The following is a 6,937-nucleotide window of genomic DNA, read 5'->3' as shown; positions in this document are numbered from 1 at the left end:
ATCAAGGGCTACGCTATTGGGTTTATCCCTTCGCATGCGCAGTCGTGAAGATTTTCTTTCGCCCTAGCGTCCAGCTCGGGCCTCAACTACGTCCGCATTTACTGCATATAACAGAGCGGACCGTTGTTCGACTCCCAAAACATCAGCTTTTCTCAACTAATGTTCTAGGAGCAGGTGGCCGGACCTTAGAGGGCTACGCCTATACTAATAGAACTGGAGTTACCAAAGTAACTACGTTCTATTTCGTATAGGCTTCGCCCTCTAAGGGCTACGCTATTGGGTTAGGGCGAAGCTGAGTGAGTCAATGCCACCTGCGGCACAAGGTCCACAAGCCGAACATACACCACATGCCCCAGCAACAATGTACAGAGGCTAGTCAGAGTCATTCTTCTGACAAAGCTGCCCTGCCATGGCGTGGCGGAAAGGTTCATGTGGCCCGCAATATGATGCAGTAGTACAATGATTAATGGGGGTAACGTGATTGATCCTGTCGCGCATGCAACGGAGAGACATGATTACCTCGTGCGTGCAACATGATTATGACAATGTATGAGATAAAAACTGGTGTCTCACAAGAAATACCCCAGGTACAGGAGAGGTGAGACAGCAGAGCAGGGTCATTCAGCACTAGGTGTGAAGGAGATTGGCAACAATCAAGGCATCCGCTTTTTTTTTTTTTTTTTTTTTGACATTCAGCGTGGCATTACGCGTCACGACTGTGGACAAAACGCATGGACAGGAAGATTCAGACATATCTCGCAGATAAAAGCGGATGAAGGGGCCGGGGAAGCCCAGGAGGCTGCGCCGCAAATGTCGGCTACTGCCATGCCTTTAAATAGCAGCAGACGCCGACAGAGCCTCGTAGAGTGACCGAATGTCTTGGGGGGCTCTCCCTTCCGAGCTATAAGCTGGGTAATAGCCTCGCACAGCCAGTGAGACAGACGCTGTTTTGAGAGGGCTGATCCTTGGGAGTGTTCTCTATAATGCACAAACAGCTGCTGAGTTTCCTGATATTTGCCGTGCGTAAAATGTATTGTGACAGAGCGCGCACGGACCAAAACCGGTGGGAAGCCTCCTCGCACCGTTAGCGTGAGGTGGGGGGAAAAAAACCTCGAGGGAAAACACCCTTGACCGAAAAGAACTAGTTAAAGTCTTCGGTGTGAAGGAGGGATTTGGCTGTAAGGTGGCTGCGCTCCGTCCCCTCTAATGGAGAGGCAGGACGGAGAAGAAATGACAGTGCACATAAATCACTCACTCTTTTGGCCGACGTTTAGGGCAAGGAGAAGTGCTGTTTAAGCGACAGCATTCTGAGCGAAGCCTGTGTCAAGGGCTCAAAGGGGGGCTTCCCAGAGCCGCAGCACCAGAGCTAGGTCCCATTGGGGGCGAGGGGGGCGAACAGCCGGTTTTTGACGCCTAACCCCCTTCAGGAACGTTCACCAGGGGATGCGCAAAAAAGTCCTCTCACCGAAACCTTCGTGACAGGATGAGATGGCTGCTGCGTATGCTTTGACTGTAGATGGAGCCAAATCATTATCCACCAGAGGTTAGGTACGTCAGCACGAGAGGTAGGGGACACGATGTGGGGTCTGCGTCCCTCTCTGGTGCACCAGCGCTGGAAGGCAGACCAGCGCCCTGCGTAGCCTGCTATGGTAGAGGGGGCTTGGGCCCTGGATAGTGCGTACCACGGGGGGGCAAGCCTAATCTCTGTAAGCGCTCCGCGCAGCAACCAGCCCCACAGTCTCTGATTTATCACTGGGGGATGCAGATCGCACCGTTCAGCTGGATAGTGCGTCTCTCGCCACGGAATCTGCCAGGGGGGAGCCACCAGCAGCTGAACGAGGGTTGGAACCTGGACGCGTTGTGCGCTCCGGTTCCACCAGAACAATTAAAGATCCTCCTCCTGGACGCGCTCCGGAGGCGAGGGATCAGGGGGACCGGGGGAAAGCATACGGAGGGTTTTGGGCCAGGGTTTGTGGGAGAAGGCGTCTACGCCGAGGGGAGGTTGTCCCGCGCGGTCAAGGAGAACCACAGTGTGCACTGTTGTGTTCTCTCGTGAAGCGAAAAGATCCACCTCCGCTTCCGAACCTGCTCCATAACGTTTGAACGATAGTGGGATTCAATCTCCACTCGTTGTGGGAGGGCCCCCCCCCGACATCAAGTCGGCCTGCCGGTTCAAAATCCCGGGGAATATACTGCTTTGAGAGACAGCAGGTGGCTGTGCGCCCACAGCAGGAGGCGTCTGGCTATTTCTAACAGCCGAGCTGAGCGTATGCCGCCCTGGCGGTTTATGAATGCCGCCGCCGTGATGTTGTCCGTCCGTACTACAACATGCCTCCCCGTCACCACTGGTGTAAAGTGTTTCAAACACCTTCAACACCGTGGACAGCTCCAGGCAGTTTATGTGAGGGGGGGGGAGGAGGCCAGGCCCTCCCACCCCCTGTGACTCGCACATTCCCCCCCAGCCAGTGAGGGAGCGTCTGTGTACACCGTCACATATGACGTCACTGCCCAGGGGAACCCCGGAAGACAGGGTTTGGGGACTCCCCAGTATGCCAGGTCTGATTGGAGGGAATGATGGATGGACAGCATTCGCCATTTGTGGCGAATGGGATCGAGCCGCTGGCGGTGAAAACCACCTCTGGACTTTCCTCATGTGGGAGGAACCCAGGGGGACCACCGTGTGTGCCGCGGACATCATGCCCAAGAGCCGCATAACTGACAGCGCTGGCACTGTGCGCGCGGCCTGAAGCGGGACACAGAGAAGTCAGGGCTTCCTGCCTCGGTGGTGACAGCGGCTCTCATGCTGATCGAGCTCATGTCTACGCCCAGATAAACTATCGATTGTGCGGGACGAGGGCGCTCTTCTTCCATTTATGGCAAAACCCAGCGTTTGTAGGTGCTGCAGAAACTCCATAGTGTGCAGCGCCGCCCGCTCCGAGAGGGGGCTAGAATGAGCAGATCGCAAGTAAAAGAGGACTCTGAGCCCCTCTCCCGTAGAGGCTGGAGCGCCGTTTCCATGCACTTGGAAGGTGCGGGGGGCTAGTAGTGAGATCCGAACGGCAGCCGGTTGAACTGGAAACGGGGCCCTTGGAAGGAGAAGCGCAGGAATTCTGTGCTGGGAATGATTTGGATGTGAAAGTAAGCGTCTTTCAGATCCACGGATGAAACCATTCGTTGGGGCGCACACATTCCAACACGTGCCTGATGGTGAGCATGTGGAAGGGGCGCTCCAGACATACCGGTTGAATTTCGACAGGTCGAGGATGGGACGCAGTCCTCCTGACTTCTTCGGGGTGAGAAAATAGCGAGAGTAAAAACCTCGTTTTCCTCCCCTGGAGGGACGCGGGAAATAGCTCCGCTCGCAAACCTTCTAACTCTGACGTCATGCGTCTGACTCTGCCGGGATGAAACCGTCGTCCCAACACACCCGCGAAAGGGGGGGGGGGGAGGGAACTGGAGTGTGTAACCCCGTGTTATCAGCTTTGATCCACGAGTCCATGTGTGTCAAGCCAATCCATGCCGCGCTGCACTCGACAGTGGGCGAGCACATGTTGAGTGTTGTTCACCGACATGGCAAGCAGGGAGCGCAGAGCCCATCCCGCCGCTGGGCGAGACAGAGTGATCGCGTCGCCAGCCATGGGAGGCTTTTTCGAAAGGGCAGTGGCCGGTCGCCGCGTGTGGGGCGGGAGGTCACTGGGTTAACCGACCCCCGCCCCGGCATCGCCGTGGGGAGGTGGGTGGACAAGCGTGTCGTCCCCGTGGAGGACGGCTCATTTCCGCTGCCCGCAGCGGGGAGCAGTGGGGCCCCGCTCGCGGCGACGGCCTGGTGTGTGCTTGTGTGGGGAACAACTGTCATAACAGTGCCCTGTTTAGAGCAAAGGGATCGTTCGGCTGCTGGCAGTGTGACGGCCGTGTGGCATCGTCTGTCGCTGCGGAGGGGGACGGGTGGGGGCCCGACGCGAAGCTTGGGAAGACGCAGCCGCAGCCGATGCTGCGGGGCGCTTCCGTTGTGACGGTTGTCATGGCGACGGTGGTGCTGTTGAGGAGGAGCCTTCCACGAGCCGCGCCTCCGAAGCCGCTCGGCGTCCTCCGCCGCTTGATGGAGATGAGACGTGGCAGTCTGTAGGCGCGGCCCAAATAGTCCATCGGGGGCTATGGGACCGTACAGAAGCTCGCGTCTAATGTCCGCTGGCAGCTGAGACATGTGGAGCAGATGTTTCGCTGGGCCACAGTCTGCCAAGCCATCACCCGGACAGCGCACACGTGGACGCCGTGGGTCAGGGTAAGGATGGGGTCATAGCCTACACAATCTCCGTGGCAAGCTCGAGGGGAGGGCGCCGGGAGTAGTGGCCATCGCGGAGGCGGCGGAGGCCAGTAAGGCGAGTTGTTTTGTGCCCAGCCCCTGGGCGCACATGTGGGCCCGGTCAGTGACTTGAGCGCACACTTGATCCGGGGGAGGGGAGCGTGGGCTTTCGGTGGCCGAAGAAAGTAGCTTTCGGAAGCAAAATGGACCGCAGGCTCCTCCAGGGGAGGGACTGAAGGAAAACTGCGTCCGTATCGCCCTGAAACCGAGGTAAACGGGGCATGCAGAAGAGACGGGAGCCTTCAGTTTCCCCGGCTGGGAGAAGCCTCCTCCACAATGGCCGAAGCTCCGCGAAGCGCGGCCAGAGTGGGGCCCGTGAAGAGGGCGGCTCCTGGGCATAAACTCACCGCTCAAAAGGCCGCGAGCGGGCTGGCAGCTCCGCCGGGGCAGCGATGCCTCTAAGCTCCGCGCCCTCCTATGATCTCGGCAGGTCGGCGAAGAGAGAGCCTTAGCGGTGGAGGCTGGAGCGGGTGGGGCAAGGGGAAAGCCGCTCGGGCGGTGCCCAGGCCGTTCGGGAGACGGAGAGAGCTCCAGCGGGAAAGCATCAATCGCGTCTCGAGGCCCAATCCCCCCAAAGGGAGGAGGGGGACCCTCCCAGAGGGAGGAGGGGAAACCGGTGATGGAGGCGCTGTCAGAGAGAGCGGAGTCAGCGGACTCATGCTCGTCGAAAACGCGTCCGCCAGCGGCTCAAGGTGCCGCCGGATTCCTGTCTGTCTGCCCAGCTGCCGTCTCCGTCCCGCCAGCCTGGCAAACCAGAAAAGCTCGCCGTCGAGTTAGCTCTTTAGACGACAGGCGGGCGCAAAACTGGCAGGAGGCGTGGCGGGTGAGAGCCTGGCCGGCGTGAACGGCACCAGGCAGGCCTGCAACGGGGGTGGAGGTCCGGCGGAAGGATGTACGGTCCGGCAGGAGGGGCAGACACGGGCACGGCGGAAGGTCTTGAGCTTGACTATACTGCAAGTTGAAGAAAAAGGGGAGTCGAACAACGGGGCGCTCTGTATATATGCAGTAAATGCGGACGTAGTTGAGAGGGATAAACCCAATAGCGTAGCCCTTAGAGGGCGAAGCCTATACGAAATAGAACATGCAATGACTAGTGGCTTGAGGCTCAGAAGGTCCAAACGTCAGGTGTCAGCTGATGAACAGCATGCTGTTTCATAAAGCAGCAATATCAGGTAACTTCTGTATTTGTCTGCACCTATGGCCTCTGGTTACTGTAAAACTCTTTGTAAAATACATGTTCCACTTTCTGATGTAAATACATGACATGGTCTTCAGTCAACAGAGCTTGTTTTCACAGCTCAGGTTTCTAAGGTGTCAACATGTATTGCACAAACACCACTTTCACCCCGACATCCAATTGAGAATACAGTCTTTCACCTTTTGTCAGAGTCATCACCTCACTCTCCTGAGAGAGGCACTGAATAACAAAGCTCCTTCCAATACACATGGACATATTTTGTGAAATGCTCATTATAATCAAATAAGATGACTCAAAATACAATCACGTCCTTTCCAACTTTGCATACACACATACCAACTTACACACAGTCTTGCACTCTCATGTGCCATGACAAAAATGTTGACACTCTTCGACCCTTTTGGAGACACAATCTGACAATCTGTGGAGGGGAATAAGGGCAAGTTGCCCATAGCCATCACACCTCTGTTTGGCCTCATCCTAGCAAGAGGAGGGGTTGGGAGCCCCAAGGCAGGCATTGGGCCAGGCCGATACCGGCTGGCTCTGTGGCAAGTTAGCCAGTAGGAGAGTGGATGACCTTCACATGGGTTCAGAGACTGTCGAGACCACAGGAGCAGTTAGCAAATGAGTAGGTAAATCAATAGTCAGTATACTCTAGATGGGCTGAGCTCAAATACCAATGGCAGCTTGGCAAGCTATTCTTTATGCGGCCAATATGTGCAGACACTGTTAAATAAAATCTAGTGTAATTTATGTGTGACGTGATTTTAAATGTGCTACAGGTAGCATCTTTCAACCTAATATATCATTGTTAAATTATGACACCAGTACTGTAAACAAATGAGACAGTTGGTATATTTTACATATATATTTGACATACATATTTTCCTGACTTTCCACATTGATGCAAATTGCCTGAATACCCCATAAAACAACTGACCTGCATGTGCGTCTTTTAGACAGTCAACCAAGAATGGTTAACTAAAAGGTCATAAACAAAGGTTATGACTAGGGTAAATGTATAGCATTTTCAAAAGGGCTTTTATACCTCAGGGTCATGACCTTTCCATTGCAGCCTCAGGGGAGCCATTCTCCTCAGCTGTGCATGGAAGCTATACTCATTAGAAATACAATATATCACAAGAATAAATCTCTCAATGCTAATGCAAATAATGTTGAGGATGTTTCCTATCTTGCACCTGTTTTTTATCAGTAGTAGTGCTAGACTTTTGAAAGCTTCAAGTTTGACAATATTGTGCTTTAAAACTGCAATACAAAGTTTTACACCATATATAATACATAATATAAGTAAATTAGACCAAAAATTATTCTTATAAATATTAGGAAGAGTTATATATATATATATATATATATAT

At 54.4% G+C, this 6,937-nt stretch overlaps 1 long non-coding RNA gene across 1 annotated transcript in view; it reads right to left on the bottom strand.

Annotated features, from left to right (window-relative positions):
- LOC116696186 (uncharacterized) overlaps positions 1-6,937 on the bottom strand; it is a 23,492-nt gene that overhangs the window by 9,666 nt on the left and 6,889 nt on the right. The window contains exon 2 of the long non-coding RNA XR_004333648.1: positions 3,382-3,390. This is a non-coding gene — a long non-coding RNA (uncharacterized LOC116696186). The remainder of the gene's footprint in view (positions 1-3,381; positions 3,391-6,937) is intronic.

The sequence above is a fragment of the Etheostoma spectabile genome, chromosome 9, assembly GCF_008692095.1.
Source record: "Etheostoma spectabile isolate EspeVRDwgs_2016 chromosome 9, UIUC_Espe_1.0, whole genome shotgun sequence".
NCBI classification, from domain to species: Eukaryota; Metazoa; Chordata; class Actinopteri; order Perciformes; family Percidae; genus Etheostoma; species Etheostoma spectabile.
This window is presented reverse-complemented; position numbering and strand designations above follow the sequence as displayed.